Source organism: Protopterus annectens, chromosome 14.part0 (assembly GCF_019279795.1).
Source record: "Protopterus annectens isolate FY-2018-M chromosome 14.part0, PAN1.0, whole genome shotgun sequence".
In the NCBI taxonomy this organism is placed as follows: domain Eukaryota; kingdom Metazoa; phylum Chordata; order Ceratodontiformes; family Protopteridae; genus Protopterus; species Protopterus annectens.
Window position 1 is genome coordinate 591,710,158 of NC_056748.1, and position 17,080 is coordinate 591,727,237.

At 37.9% G+C, this 17,080-nt stretch overlaps 1 long non-coding RNA gene across 1 annotated transcript in view; it reads left to right on the plus strand.

The window, feature by feature from the left end:
* Positions 1 to 9,833, plus strand: part of LOC122788800 — a 137,309-nt gene extending 127,476 nt beyond the window's left edge. The window contains exon 3 of the long non-coding RNA XR_006362740.1: positions 9,772 to 9,833. This is a non-coding gene — a long non-coding RNA (uncharacterized LOC122788800). The remainder of the gene's footprint in view (positions 1 to 9,771) is intronic.
* The last annotated feature ends 7,247 nt before the right edge of the window (positions 9,834 to 17,080 follow it).

Consider the following 17,080-nt stretch of genomic DNA (forward strand, 5'->3'; position numbering starts at 1 on the left):
GCATGTCAGTGTTTCTAGACATTTAAAAGAAATCATATGCAGCCATTCATTGTTCTCTAGACATCTTAGAGCAGTAATTTAAAAATTGCACAAGGAAATTTCATTTTTACTCTCTCAACTAAACCACGCAAACAATATTATGAGTGGTCTGTAGGCAACTCATAATATTTAAAAACTGTGCTACAAACCTGAGACTGTATCTCGTAGTGGTTTTAACAACATAATTCTTAAGCTTGTGCCTAGAAATGTTTTTTTTAATTTTCTGTACTATTTTGCTTCAGTTCAGGATATCCTTGTCTTCATCTGCTTATCTTCTCCTGTTGAGTTTAGTTTCACATTTGAAAAGAAAAAAAAATACTCAACGTCTTAATACAGGAAAATGATTAGGGTAAGAACATTGTCCCAACTATAAAGAATGGAAAGTGGCTAATCCAGAGTTAAGCCAGCAGTTTTGTCCTTTAAAAAGGATGTTTCTAAGAATGTATAGTAGTCTGCAGATTCCAGGTCATCCTAATAAGGATAATTTATAAATGACAAAAATCTGTTATATAAAATGCTGTGAAGATGGTGGTTCAGCCAACTGTTTCTTCTCATCCAAATATTTAAATATATATTTATATAATATAGGGGTGTGTGTGTGTGTGTGTGTGTGTGTGTGTGTGTGTGTGTGTGTGTGTGTGTGTGTGTGTGTGTGTGTGTGTGTGTGTGTGTGTGTGTATGTGTGTATATATATATATATATATATATATATATATATATATATATATATATATATATATATATATATATATATATATATATATATATATATATATATATATATATATATATATATATATATATATCTTTGGATATTTTATTTCAGTTCAGACAGAGTTTCTGAAAACTCGATCATATGAAGTTCGAGTTTTCAGTAATTCGAGATTCTGAAGTGAAACCATATATAGATATAATACTCTCTTGGTATTGGGCCATCCTAGTAAGGATGTAAATATCAGAAAATCTTTCTGGCTTTAACATTCTTAAAAGGACATTTTGGCAATAACTGTTGTAGTTTCATCCTGATGCTATTTAAGTTCTATGGCTTAAATAGAACAAAATCTCTGGAAACCTTTTGTTCATTTAAAATACTTTATTTGTAATAAGTAGGCAGTTGAGAGCTGTTTTCTATAGATGTTGGGGCTGTGTTCTTGCCCTAATTGTTCTCATGGATCCAGCCCCAAAGTATCAAGTGGCCCAAGTCTGCCGTTTCTGGGTTCGCAGAGGTTACTACAAGTCCCCCCCCCATTTTAGTTAATACAGGAAAATGGTATTATCCTGAAGTTTCTTATCAAAGGAGAAAGGTGCCAGGTTGACTGAAGTTTGCAACCATCTTTCAGTAAAATCTTCAGTACATTGTATTAAACTGAAATGTAACCACTTTTTTATAAAACAGATGGTTTCCAGATAAAATGCAACAGAGGTGTTATTAACTTCTCAAATGCTTACACATATGTAGGATTTAAGTATAATATGCCTTGAAATGTTTCTTCAGGTCAAGGGAATACATTTTCTTATTTGGACAGTCTCCTACTCAATAAAAAGCTATGCAGCTGGAGAAATGAATAATCTTGTATTTAAATTGAAGGAAAATGGGCAATACTAATAGGCAGGTTTGTGTGGAAAAAGACCGAGGTGATTTTTGTCCTTCTGGGGTTTGGTAGACTGTTCATTTGTCTAGAGTTCATGCCTGACTATCCATCATCTGAGAAATTGTGCATTTACTGTTTGGACTTTTATTCAGAAATGGGTAGTAAATTAAGTCCAGATAAGTCTATTTCCATCTAAATGTTTACATCTTTCTAGTTTTGTGCAAATGTAAACCTGTTTGTTTAATTTACAGGGTAGAGTTTTCTATTTCAAAATGCTTGTGGCCTCCAGTATGTTTTTGGCTTAAGGGATATGAGCATAGAATAAGAATATTTATTGAAGTTAGAGTAATTCCCAGGATGCTGGAGCACTTGTCACTGAAATAAAAGTCCACCATAGCCAAGTTTGAGACTATAAAATAGCTGCACAAGTCAAAGACCATTGCAAGGCATTTTTAGTTGTGTTCATAATCTCAAAAGCATATCACACAGCAGTGCTTTGAGCTGATTGTGAATAATACCTATACTAACACTGAAGATATAACCTATTGGCCTATTTAAATTTAACTCTAACTACACCCCTCTCCCCCCTTAGCCTGCCCCTCAGGATGTATCTAAAACTCCCCTCTCCTGCTATCACACAACACCAAACCCTGAAAGTGCTATTAAAAGGTAAGAATACAGTGTTGCTGGTTCCTGACAATGCTATCCCTGGATGCATCATGAATAGCATGAAGCATGATTTAGGCACACCCCTAGCATTTACTGTTCAGTGTCTGCCTCCATACAGGTTTTGTACCAAGAGAATGAAGAACAGCTACAGTCATTCCCCTGCATAAGCAAAAACTTTATACAGATTCAGGCAATTACAGACCCAGAAGTCTCTCCAGGACTTAACATAGGAAACTGGTAAGATTTGTCATGGAATTAATCAGGACAATGGGAACCTCCAAACCCTAGACCTGTCTCAGTTTGAATTCATCAAGGGCAGGCCATGCTTATTCAACCTACTGCATTTTTTTAAATGGTCACCAAAGCAGTGGATAAAGGCAGAATGGTACACACACTGCATACCTCAACACTTGCAAAGCTATTGAAACAATTCCTCACTCTGGCATAATAGAAAAGCTAAATAAACTGTGGGAAACATAGGCATTTGTTTCCAGAATTGCCAACTGGCTCACGCATATCGGATGCAGGTAGTTAAAATAAGGGAGGTTTAACTCCAAAAAGAGATCAGTCACCAGTGGATTCCACCAGAGTTCTGTGCTGGGACCTCTCCTGTTTGGCATTTACTATTCTGAAGTAAATCAATACCAAAGCGTTCTGGCTGACTAAGTTTGCAGATGACTGCAAGTTATGAGCAGTCATTGAATCCCCATATTACTCTGACAACCCTGCTGGAAGGCTAGTCTCCAATAAATAAAATCAGGGTCTGAAACTAAATGCCAAAACAATGTTGCTGTATCCTTTGGGAAGTTGTTTACCCCAGGGCACCACCACATTGACATTACACCTTTAAGAGTTGATCCAGTTTGAGATTTGGAAACTTGTGTGGACTGGACCGTGACCTAACTTCTGACCAATTTGACTATTGTAAGAAAGTTTTCTGTATTGAACACCTTGGAAACAAAGGAGTATGCATAGAAATAGGGCCGTCATTGTCTCCCTTTACTCGGCTCTCATTAGGCCACTCATGTCCCATTTGGCATGCATCTGTCCAGAAACATGAAACTGGAATGCCCACAGAGCTGCCTCATAAAAGGCTACAAGTCCTAAACATGTCCTACATGGATGGACTCATAGTCCTGTCACTGTATCCCTACAGGCTGCTAAGAGGTGTATCTGGCATGCAAGGGTTCTTTCAACTCATTACTGAAGGATTTACTGTACATCAGCAAGTCAGATGGCATAAAAAGTATTCTGTCTAAGGATCTAAACTCTTCCATGAATACAGCACAGTGGTTTGAAGGGACAGGTCTATTTCACTGGGTTCCTATCACGTTGTCTACCTTACAAAAGTTCGAGCCATATGATTGAACTTTTTAAAGTTAGAGCATTTCAACGGAGATCCCCCTACAATGTGGCAATGGATGTTTTCCATTGTCTGCACTGTAGTGCGATCTCTGAGTTGGTTTATTTAAAGAGCGGGGGGTGCAGGGGGACTTGCCCAGCCCCCCGCTTAAGCTTTTAGGTAGTTTTTTTTTTTTTTTTTGTTTCTAACTTTTAAGTGTTCGAACATGTGGTCTCGACCATATGGTATTCAAACTTTTAAAAAGTTTGATAATGTGATATAGATCCTATTTCACAGAGGATATCACTGTTATGGAAGAGACTCCCCTTCCACATAAAACAGAGTTCATCTCTGTCCATTTGCAAGCAGGATTTAGACCTATGAATGGGAAAGAGAATTTACACCAGGACTGCCCCCTGTACTACTAATGGGACAGATGCAGCTCCTAAATGCTTAAACCCATATATGGGTCCTCTCAAATTACCTGTGGTATGATCCCAGTTATTCTCATTAGGGGTAATATATAATTATCCACCATGGGATGGGTAAGGCCAATATATAACTAAATGGGTTAGGTTATTTCAAACAAAAAAAGTGAAACTGACTCTGCTTAAAATGGCTTGCAAGGGTAGCTAGTCTAAACTTAACTGTTCTGTTTTTCTGTTATAAATCTCAAATGTTTTTGGTATTGCAATCCAACACTAACTATATGGTTGGACTATTTTAAGTAAATATCAACTTTGTGTTCTAGTAATCTTGCTAATGGCAGCATTATTATACAGTCAAGGGTATATTTGCTGGCAGTGGAGTGATCATTAACCAACGATACAAAAGAAAAGTTCTTGTCACTGTTTATAAGGTTGCATCAATATGAGGGTGTCAAAATTCTTGAGTCTGAGATTACAGCTCTGATCTGCAGTTTTTTTTCTACTGCCTAGGGCAGCAGAAAACCTCCTGCCTTTTGGAAAAATACATGTTAACGTCAGTCGATGAAAACTAGGAATGCAGACTTGAAGTGCTATAGATTACTTTTCTGAAACCACATATATATAAATGTATATGTATTTTATATACTACTAAAATCCACAACTTTTTTCATTTCTAGCATTTTGTGTTAGGGAAATGGGCCCTAGGACTTTACTACTTTCTTTCTAGGTTTGTCTTTAGTCATGCTAAATAAATGCAGACCTTATAGTAATGTGAAAGTCTATTTCAACTTTTCACTTTCACTGTATCTTTAGGCATGGGATGTACAAATCTAACTTTTTTTAAAAGTTGAATGAAAAAAATAACTTGTTCCATGTTTACTGCAGGTTCTTTGTATTGTTATTCCTCAGTACAATGCATATATTTATATTGTGTGTGAAAAATATAGAATATGCTTTGTATGAACATTTATAGTGTGTGCACATGGCTGTACACTGCCTCTTGGCTGGCTGCTGTTTTTGACATACCCTAGCTATGTCTCTGACCAGAACAGCAGAACTGGGGTACAAACATGTCTACAGCGATGGAATCTGGGTGAGATAGCAGACCTTTGTTCTGAGAACCCCAGAAGAAATGTTGGTACCATACCATGTTTTTGTAATAATATAGATCAATATTCCAGATTCTTTATTATATACGGTTATAAAAATCTGTTTTATTGTGTAGAATAAACTATTTAAATGATTCTAAGGTTCCATTCTATAATGTACGTTTCCCCAGTGGTGGGGAAATTAGGCATTTTAAGCACAAATATTAAAGCCTATAAGCCTGAGGCCCGATATTTTTTTTGACAAAGTGAATGTGACTTCCCCACAGAAGGACCTTGTGATTTTTGTAGTTCTGGGAATTACTGCACTCTGAGTGACCCCCAAGCCTAAAACCTGTGCTTCCAAAACTGATTGTCATGGCTACTCATAGCCATAAATGTGGCAACTCTATGGTCATGAAAGCAAAGTCTGTGATGTTTCTGAGGACAGTGGCTCTGTCAAAACAGTTGACCTGTTTGTCATGAGTCGTGATTCATTGCCTTTGAGCCACAAGCTACCCAGCCATGATGCCACTGAGTCTACAGGTCTTTAATACTCTTGGAACAATGACCATGTCATTCCCTTTGATTTCCTATGTGCATAAGAATGAGTACTGCTACTATGGTAAAGATTAAGAAGTGTCTTTGCTAGAGTAAGTTTTTTGCAGCAAGTCCAACTATAAAATGTCATACTGGATTTTCTTATGACAGAATGGTAAGGTCACATTTGTTGGGCAGAGTACACAATTACTCTACTATTGGATATTGAGGCTCAAAATAAGAATAAAATGTTAGAAGTGTCTCTCAGCCCTGAACTAGTTAGTGCTTTAAGAATGTTTCTCTGCCAAAATGACACAAAAGGACTCGCCTTTGGTTTTGCAAGTTGACTGTTATGGCATGAATCTTTGTAAATTTTCTCTGACGTGGTAAAAATGCCAACTAAACCTGTTGTGAAACCAGTGGTAAATGCTGAAAATGAGCAAAAGGTATCTGTTTACATAACTGTTTTAAATATGGGTAAAATGTGCCACATGCCTACATTGTCAATTAAGGATAGTAATGTTTCTCCATATAAAGTATGCCGATAGTAATTGTTATGTAGATGGGATAAGTGTAATCTCTTTAAGTAATTACAAGGAGATGCAATGGCTATTAGATTTGGCTAGTGTAGTTGCACTTACAAAAGATTAGTATGCAAGAAGAAAAACTTACTAACAAAGCAGTAGAAGTGGAGGTGAGAACCTATATTACATTACTCAGGTACAATGTTTAATAAAGGTTATTACCTTGGTATGTAGTATGCGATTAAACGTATGTTATGTAGTATGCAATTAAATGCATGGTATGATATGGAAACTTTTTTTCCTGCTTTTTGAGTTGTGTATAGACCAGAGGAAGAAACTAATTCTTCAGTAAACCACACTATCCATATGAAGAGAGGAACCAGTGAGAGAATAAGAGGACAGTGTACCTTTGTTTAGAGTACAGCAAAGAGGTGACAAATAATTCAACACATGGACTGGAATGCACTAACTTCATGCCTTGATTTTCTTAGGTGTATGATATATATGGCTGCATATCCAGGGGAAATTTTGCAAATTTAAAAAGAAATCTCACTATGCACCTAGGATAGACCAACCCACCAGCAGACAATATATAGAATTTATAGATGGACCTTGGGTTACTACTTAATTTGCAGAGAAGGGAACACATGCTGAAACATTATAGCAGTTGTTAGTAAGGAAAATTTGTTTGGAGTAGAATTGAGATCTCTATCAAGAGGAATGGTCCAATATGGGGAAATTTTAAGCAGTAGGAGGATGTTGGACATTAATAGCAGGAGGATTTTAGTACAACTATATATGTAACAGTGTAGTAGTAAGAGTTTTATATACTCCCTCACATTACTGCAAGACAGAGAAGTCAAAACTCCATGCAGGAAGTAATTTGGGAAAACCAAAAATGTCAAGACCTATACTTCTACTTTGTTGACCAAATTTTTTATTTTTCAGTAAGTAACAATCAAATTCAATAAACTTAAATCATAACTATTAGTGTGTTCATAACAAAACAAATACAAACTATGTACAATATTTACAAATGCCTGTTGTTGGATATTAAAACTAAACCTCCAAAATTCTCACTTTTCATTACTAAGTCTGTCATTAATTATGTTATTCAAATATAGATTAATAAGCAAAATCACTTTAAAACAAGGGTTGTTTGAGAATGTATTTGAATAAATTCTTAATTATTTTACTTTAGTCTGTTTGAGTGCTGTTTCCTCTAGAAACTAACGAAACACTTCAAATGATGGAGTAGATAGTCTTTCTTTGTAATGCTTTTTCTTGCAACATTCATGATGGACCAAATAATTCACATTCATCAACTCGTATCTATTTTATATTGAATGATATTAAATACTTTGATAAAAATAAATTGTTAGAAAATAATGCTTGCAAAAATTCTATTTTAGACCAAAATAAAGACATGGAAGAGCATTCATAAAATAAATGAACCCAATCCACACTACAAACTTGTTAATATCTCCAACATGAGATGTTTCCATTTATTTTAACAATTTTATTCGGAGTTGAAGCCTTATTTAGAAATTTCCAGGTGAAAATGTGTCAAAACTGAGACCATGAAGTATGTTCAGTAGAATATAGTAATTGTGATTTATTATAGGAATTAAATTGTGATGCATTATGCATAGAAAAATGGTTACAATAATTTACATTTACATTTGTTGTTTTCAATAAATATTTTTGTAGTTTAGAAATTAAATTGGAATTTAACATTTCATAAAGTAAATAAAAAAGTTTAGGTTCTTAATAAAAAGAATTTAAAATAGATATACATAGATCATTTGTATTAGCTTTCAAGTTATGTAATCTTGGGAATTTAAATTGAGGTGTATTAAACATTTGAGACCTAAAGAAATTCAGTGATACCAACAACAAACCCCTTAGTCTCCCAAAGTTCTGACAATTGATCATTTAATTTTATTGTGACCATTTTTTGTAATGTTGAAAGGAATAAGACTCTAACTGAAGTTTGATATCTGTGTTGGAGAAAATTAGTTTTAATGCTAATAAAATTAAATATTCTGAATCTATATGACTAATTTATACTGTATCGTGTTACAAAAGTAATGCCAAATTATATTTGAATTTAAAAAAATTAGATATATTGATTATCTCATCTAGAGAATTTAAATGTAAGGTTTTCTGATTTAAATTATAGTTGGGATCAATCCAATGTAATTTAAAAAAATTCAGGCATTTACGTAATTTTCAATATCAGGAAAATGAGTTTCCCCCATTACTACAAAATCATATGTTATATGTAAAAGCTATTCTAGGTTTGTGGGATACCAAAGAAAATTTAGGGAAATTTTAATATTTTAATATATTTGTGGAAAAAAGCATGAGCTATATAAATAAAATGTTGTTTTCCTAAAATATTAAGCCCTCAGATGAGAAGTCAATTCCATAGAGATGAGATTTATTTATTAATATTTCTGCAACGGAGTTATTTCATCTATGGAATAAAGTAATTCCGTACCTAAATATTCTGTGGCATTAACCTGTAAGCCAATGATGATATTTACACAAGTGGACATTTTATTTTTTTTATTTAATATTCTACATTTAGATTGATTTAAAATGCAGACCAGAAATGTTTTATTATGGATTCCAGTTCAAAAATAGTTTTATGAATTAAAGTGTTAAAATATCAGAAACAACATAATTTTAAAAGAATAAGTATTCAAAATATCTATTCCTTTGTTTTTGTCTGATTTTAGAATGATAACTTTACTAGCTAATGCAAATAAAATGGGAGAAAGAGGACAACCTTGTTTATTTCCTTTAATTATAGATGTATATGAAAGAGCCTATTTTACATATGCTAAATTTTGTTTTTATAAATATTTTTCATAAATTAAACTTAAAGGAAAATCAAATTATTCTAATATTAAAAAAACATTTTAGAGAGTCAAAAGCTTTTTCAATATCTAAGCTAGCTAATAAAGCAATATTTCTCAAATAATTTTCAAGAGTTAAAATACATATGTTATCTTGTGTTTGTCTTTGTGTAAAACCTGTTTGACTAAAGTATATTACTTGACCTATGGGTACTTTTATTCTATCTGTAAAGATCGTCATAAAGATGGATGTAAAAATCTTATTCATAAGTGAAATGGGCCTATAAGATGAGCAATTTAGATAATTAATTCCTTTTAATATTGGTGAAATTAAAGACATTTCCATGAGGGTGGCATCTTTCACTAGAGTAGATTTCAATAAGCATGTTTTGAGAGGAAAACATATAGAATATTAGGAGGAGAAGCTTATATATTTCAGAGATTAACCCTTCTATTACAGGAGCTTTACTGGACTTTAATTTTTTTATTTTCTACAACTTCTTTATAATTTATGGTTGTATTTAAATTGTCTTAAGTTATGAAGGTATCTTATAATTGAATGTAGAAATATTTGCATGAATATTCATATTGGTGTTTAATAACCAAAGGCATCAATTTCAGCTATATCTGTTCTATTTTATTTCTTTCATTACTGATTTACTAATTTCTAAAATATTATTCAATTTAGATTGAATCTTAACTCTGCTAGAAAGATTATGCTTAAAGGTCTCTACTTCCCAGAAGATCTGGACAAAAAGTAAGGAAAAGGGTGGTGAGTTTTATCCATGGTCAAATTTAAGCAACACAAACGTAAGAATGGAGTTTAGTGTATACTGACAAGATATCCTTGAACAGGGCATTGAGGATATTTAAACTGAATGAAAAGCAAGACGCACATTCTATGCATTCCATTATTAGATCAAAAAGGGAGCTAGTAAAAGAAAAAAAAAATCTATGTCCGAAAGATAGTAAATAGTAGTAAACATGGTCTTTCGGAGAATTTTACACTCCGATCTCAGTGCCTTTGTTCTAGTGGAGGGGGCAATACCCTTTTTATTTCAGCAAACTAATCATGAGGTAATCCATTTGAGTTTTAAAAAGATGCAGAAGGCATGACTTTGAGCAGACTGTGTGAGAAAGCAGTTGGAGAGACGAGAAAGGTACTGATGGCTGTAACGTCTTGCCTACACGGTGAAGTTGAAAAGCTGTTTTTTTTGTTTGTTTTTTTTTTTTTTAAGTATGGACTGAGAGAAAGTAATCCACCAGTTATTGGTGCTCAAACTCCTTTCTTTCATGAGTGTAGCTTACATACAGCCATATATATGATAGGGGGACTCGCAGGAATAGATAAAAATAGAGCAAGAATTTCAGTAAGGATTTACTGGCTATAATGAAAGAAGTTGAAAATGCTAATGAGTGCCCTGATCATCAGAAAACAGCCCTAGATTAAGGGTTTAAAATTTTCTTTTGATTCAGGTGCCTGTCTCAAAGGTACAATTTGAGCATACTGCCAAGGATATTGTTGACATTGGTAAAATGATTCGATGGATTCTAATATTTGGTTGTTTTGGTTAATGCAACTGAGTACCCAGAAGCTATCTAACTAAACAAGTCTGAAGTCAAATATCTGGGTATGAAGTTGGTCTTGTTTTCATGGGCAGCAGTCAAAAGGAAATACTCACTCACCAGGGACCTCTAGTTGTATTCAAATAATATACCAATTGTGCCAGTAATTTATCGTTGAATAATTAAAAACTTGTTTTTCATTCCCCTTGCCGATGGATTAGTGGACATAGAATTTTTACACTAAGCTTTTTTCCTGCCTTTCCTTTAACTTAGTCTAGTCCAGATGCAGATTTGCTGTATCCAGGACTGTTTAGCTTCTGAGCGGTGCCAAAGTCTGCTCTTCAATTTTTCCCTTAGACTTGCTATTTCTCATTTCCTGCACTTTTACTAGCTTATTAATCTAGCACTTTACCAGGTTTCTTGTAGCAATTATTGTAGCACATAAGTGCTACCAGCACTAAACGTTCTAAAAGGAAACCGCTCCAGTACTTATTATTAATACCCACCCATCCAGGCATGTCTAAATGTCAGTTCTCTGTGCTTTCTCCTATTAACCTGGTGAACTTGGGCATCCTGAGGCAATGTAGCAACTGCCTCATGTACACAGACAACCCTCTCCTCTTACCTGACAACACTCGAGACTTGCAAGATATGCACTTGTATATCCAAATTGGAAGCCACACACTCTCCAGCCAAGACCAGAATAGCTGGTCAAGAGGAGAAGGTCAGCACTTGCACCACACCTCATGGAACACACAGTCCTCCAGAACACACACTAGCACAGCCTATACATAAAAACACAAACCACACATCCATCTTTGCAGAGGCTCTCAATAAGTCTACCCAAACCGCTGAGACCAGCAGGGTAAAAATGCACTCTACCACCATACCACAACACTAATAATGAGACACAACTCTCCTAAACAAGTGTGCCTCTCACCCAAAGCCTCTAAGGCAGAACAGCATGCCCAACGCACTAGTCATAGGTGACTCAATAGTGAGGCACACTGATGTCCCACTCACTAGGTTGAAAAGGAGACAGTAACAGTCAGCTGCCTGTCAGGTGCCGGCATCCACCACATAACACATGCACTCAGGTCCCTCAACAACAGGCACAGATATGACTCTTATTGTACATGTGGGTGTGAATGACCCGAGATGTACTTCTGTGGACTACATGAAAAAAGACATGGAGGAGATCTTGGATTATGTAGCCCAGGTGGGTATGACAATAGCCCTGAGCAGCATCCTACCATCACCCTGAATGATACCACATTACAAGCCAATAAATGACTGATTTTAACAATTGGCTGTTTCTGGTTTCATTCTAAGGGGATCCTATCTGTCTGCTTGGGATGACATGATTAACAGACTTCAATTCTTTGCCAGAGATGGCCTGCATCTGTCACCCCTGGGCTTCTGGATACTGGTCAAGGCTCTTGCCACCCCTATAGTGCTTTTTTTGCCAATGTTCCAGAGAACAAATTACCACCGTAACAGCTACAAACAAATACAATCCGAGGGTCATGCTGCTCAATGCTGGAAGTCTAAATCACCGCTGGAAGTCTAAATCTGAAAATGCACTCACTCGAAGTACTCCTTAAAATGGAGAACCTCGACATTTTGTGCTGTAACAGAGACCTGGTTCAAGGCAGCAGAAAGCACCCGTGCACTACCAGGCTATAACTCCTTCCACATCTTTCGGCCCCAGAACTTGGACCGACGCTCCAAAGGTGGTGGTGTTTCCATATTGATAAAGGATGCACACACCTCCAGACTGGTAACCCAACATAATGGATCAGAGATACTTCAGGTGCAGCTAACACTGGGTAAGACAGCAATTTCAGGTTGTAGTCTGCTATAGGTCCCCAACAATGTCCCAAGAAAACTCCACATTCCTAAGTGCATTGGAGAATATTGGGTCCAACCTAACACTCTCATACTGGTCGACTTCAACTACCCCTACATTAACTGGGAAAACTACTCTAGTACCAATACACTTACCCAACGTTTCCTGGAATTCATTAATTCAAATACCCTGGATGAGCTTGTTCTTACCCCACTAGAGGTAGCAACATCCTTGACCTGCCCATTACTAACATTGGCGACCGTTGCTCTACACCAATAGTTAACTCCTCTCTGGTTGGATCAGACCACAAACTAATCACCTTGGAAATACACATCCCTCTCCCCTCCCCCACAAAGGAAACTACTATGAAAAACTTCTGCAAGGCTAACTTTGGGCTCCTAAAAACAGAGGTGGCTAACATCATGGCACCCATGCAAATGGAAAATATTTGTGTAACTGCCAGATCATACACCACTGCAATGTATGAACGCATACACAAGTGCATGGATCTCACCATACCCAATAGAACCAAGATGCTGTCCTCCAAAACAAAAAAAGAAAGCCAATTTGATGGTCCCCTGCCATAAACTATACAACAGGAAGAGGAAACTGATGTGGAATAAGGTGAAGTACCAAGACTGGAAAAACTCCCTTATCCGCCTCCACAAATCCTCTAAAGCTAGCTATGAAAACAGAATTGCAACAGATAGTAAAGATGACCACACAAATCCTTCTATATTTATGTAAAGAATCTCCATGGCCACACCCAGATATTGCCAATATACTGGCCAGATTCAGTGCCAACTTAACCCATATTACCCCCCTCAAAGGACTGATCACAATACCAGTAGATTGTCAGGCACCCGGTATTACTGCTGCATAGGTTAAAACAGTACTGTGCAAGGCCAAGAATACAGCTTCCATAGGGCCTGAGAATATCCCTGGTTGTGTTCTACATTAACTACAGAGTGAACTGGCACCTAACCTGTGTGCCCTGTTCAATCACAGTCTCACCTAAGGCTTTTGTCGCTACCCATTGGTGCACTGCTACAGTCATCCCTCCACAAAAGAGGAGGGATTTTGCAGACCCTGGGAATTATCTCCCCATTAGCCTGATGAGTCTGATATGCAAAACTATGGAACGCATCATCATGAACCTAATAAACAAGGTTATAGGGACTCTCCAAACTCTTTGGATCCCACAGTTTGGTTTTGTGAAGGGAAGATCATGCCTGCTCAGCTTGGTCGATTTTCTTTGAGTCAGTCACAAGAGCTGTGGGTGAAGGCAACGTGGTTCATATAGCAGACTTTGATCTGGCTGAGGTGTTTATCATTCCCCATTCAGGAATCCTAGAAAAACTCACTAAGGTAGGCTTCAACCCCTATATCACCTAGGTGGGTTGCAAACTGGCTCACAGATCCCACAGTGTGAAAGTTGACTCCAAGTCAGACTGCCGACCAATCATGACTGGAGTCCCACAGAGTTCAGTCCTGGGTCCTCTCCTGTTTGGTATCTACTTCCCTTGATGTCCGGGCCAACACAAAGGGTTGCAAGTTGTGAGCTATTAACTCCTCAAGTGATGTTAACATCCTACAGAAAGGCCTCACTGAGACACTGGTGTCAGAACCATGGCCTTAAGCTCAATGCCAAAAAATGTACCATCATCCCCTTTGGGAAAAACCTGGTTCCCATGAATTAACACATGGATGGTAGTCCACTGAACACGGAAGGTGTTAAGAGATCTGGGGACACAGGTTGACAGCAGCCTCTCTTTTGACCACTACATTGCCACAGTGGTCAGAAAGTCCTATGTAGCACATCTCTTTACTAAGGGTTTTGCATCCAGGAAGAAAGAGGTCATTATCTCCCTCTACTCTTCCCTCATTAGGCCAATCCTAGAGTACATTTGGTATGTATCTCACTAGACACCTGCAACAACTGGAGAGGCCACAAAAGTATCTCACAAAGAAGATCCTAGGCCTTAAAACACTTGTCCTATATGGACAGACTTAAAAAAACTCCAACTAGTCTCTGTCTCATATCGCCTACTGACATGCAAAGCCATGTCTGATCCAGCTCTGTTAGAAATGCTACATATAAAGAAATTCCAGTCCCACCACATCACATGATCCAGTGACATCAACCTCATTACCACAATCAACAAAGTGCAGGAGGGACAGGTTCAAAACCCAGAGACTGCCCTTGCTATGGAATAGATTTCCCATACATGTCAAACAGAGCACCTCACTGGCCATCTTCAAGAGAAACCTTGATGAGTGGATGGGAAATAGAAAATTCACCACCGGGATCATTCCAGTGGCTGTACTCAACAGAGGCACTGGGAACCAAGGTCAGGTGGCATGATGTCAAGGTAATCCTATGGGCTAGGTTTGTAAAGGCTCCAGGATCAGTAGCCTAGTACACACCTATGAACCTATGAAGTCTATACTTTGTACAATCTGGGACCAGTTTCTATCATATTTCCTGTTTGCAATGACCGAAGTTTGCAGGCCTTAAAATGGCTTAGTATTTTTGAGTTATTGTATGGCAAGCAACCCTGTGGGATTATTAAAAATTGCCAAAGAACTTCGAGTTTTCCTGTAGATGGGGTTTCCAATTCTCCCACCTTCACCAACACTTCAACTCAATCCTTTTGTTGCTTTTCTCCCTACAGTATGGTTCCAGTACTGTCTGGGTACCAGAAACCTTCTTGTAATGAAATTCTTTAGTGCAGAAGAAGAGAAAAAATGTAAGTGAATCTAGCTAATGTAGTCTCTCTCAGAGCGTAACGGAAATGATTTGAGCAGATGTTCTTCGTCTTCCCTTGCTGCAGTCCTGACAATTGGGTATAGTCCGCGTCCCAGTCGGCCCGAATACCAGAGTATAAGGCTGACGTCGGTCATGGCGCCTTAGACTGACGTCAGTACGTCAGGGTACTAATGCGCATGACCGACGTCATTTCCTCAGTCTTTTTTGCCGCATGGTCCGATGCAGAAGCAATTTTGCGAGTGCAGGTTGGCGTTCTGAGATTTTCCGAAACCGGAGTTTCAGACCGAATACAGAGTTGGCTAAGTAACCCGTTGGAACATTTTGGTTTTCTTGCCTCAGTATTTAACCGGATGTCAGAAAAAGTGAATAACTGTATTTCTTGTGGGAAGCAGATACCGCATAGGGATTATCATACATTGTGTATACCTTGTTTAGGGCCTGAGCACGCCGTTGTTGGTTGCCGCTCTTGTGCTAGATTTAACAAGCGCACTATTAAGAGGAGGCTTGATTGTGCTAGGTTAGTGTTTGGGAAGCGTTGCAATTATACTATGCCGTCGGATGCTCCGGCGCCTGCTTCATCTAAGAAGCGCAAGGACAAAACAGTGAAGTCTAGGGGTGAGGAACCGGCAGTCCCGGACGTCGGTCCTTTAGAAGGCTCAGGGGAGCCAGAGGTTTTGCCAGGAGTCTCTATGGAGTCTCAGGCAGATACTTTACTGTTACAGGATGTGCCCTCTCAGGAGGTAGGCCAGGCTGAGGGGGCTTCTCAGGTAACTGTTCTTCCCTCTCTTCCCAAGGTAGTTAGGGCCTCTCCTTCTGTTGCCAAAGCTTCTTTTAGAGGAAGGCCAAGTTCAGCTTCTGTAGGGGCTTCTCCTAGCATTTCGGGCTCTGTGCCTAAGAAACATATGCTTAAAATGGCAGAAGATTTGATTACTCTGATTACAGGTTCTATGCCCCTACCTGATAAGAGGCCTAGGGTGGAACAGGAGTTTGATAGTTTTGAACAGTGTTCACAGGCTTCAGAGTCTTCTGTGGAAGACTTGCAAGAGTTTCCTACTTATTCTGATTCTGATGTGGATGATTCCACTCCTTCAGCTTCTCCTCCTGAGGATTTTTCATTTTCAGAGACTCTTCACTCCATGAGGGAGCACTTTAAATGGGAAGGCCAAGATTACTCTGACTCCAGAAAAGGCTTAGGGAATTCTTGTTTTGCCCCAGCATAGGCCCTTAGCTATTCCTCCTGTGTTGAATGTGGTGGAGGATGTTTTGCAGAGGCTTCTCTGAACCCTGATTCCTTGCCTCCTGCTCCTGTTAAGCCTGATAGGTATTATAGGGTGCCCGAAGCTCATAAGTATTTGTTTAAGAGTCCCAGGGCGGACCCAGAAACTGTTTCTCAGGGGCCTAAAGGTGTTAAAGCTTCTGTGGTTAAAAATCCTGTACCCTCTGATAAAGAGGCAAGGGCTTTGGATAGGTGGGGTAAGAAAGTATATACTTCTTCCACTCTAGCCATGACGGCGTTGAATTGTCAATTTCATATGCTGAAATATCAGAATTATCTCCTTTCACAATTGAAATCTAAGGTGGATGCTTTGGCGGAAGGTATTGAGTGTAAAGAATTGCTGGATTTGGTTCATGTGTCTGAACAAGTGGGTAAGCATTCTTTGCACTGTGGTTTTGATGCTGTCCAGGCCTCCTCGAGGGTGGCTGCTACTAGTTCTGTTCTTCGCAGACATGCATGGTTGAAGGATCAGAATTTAGCTGAGCATGTTAAGACCAGGATTTTGGATGCTCCTTTACAGTCTGATGTGTTGTTTG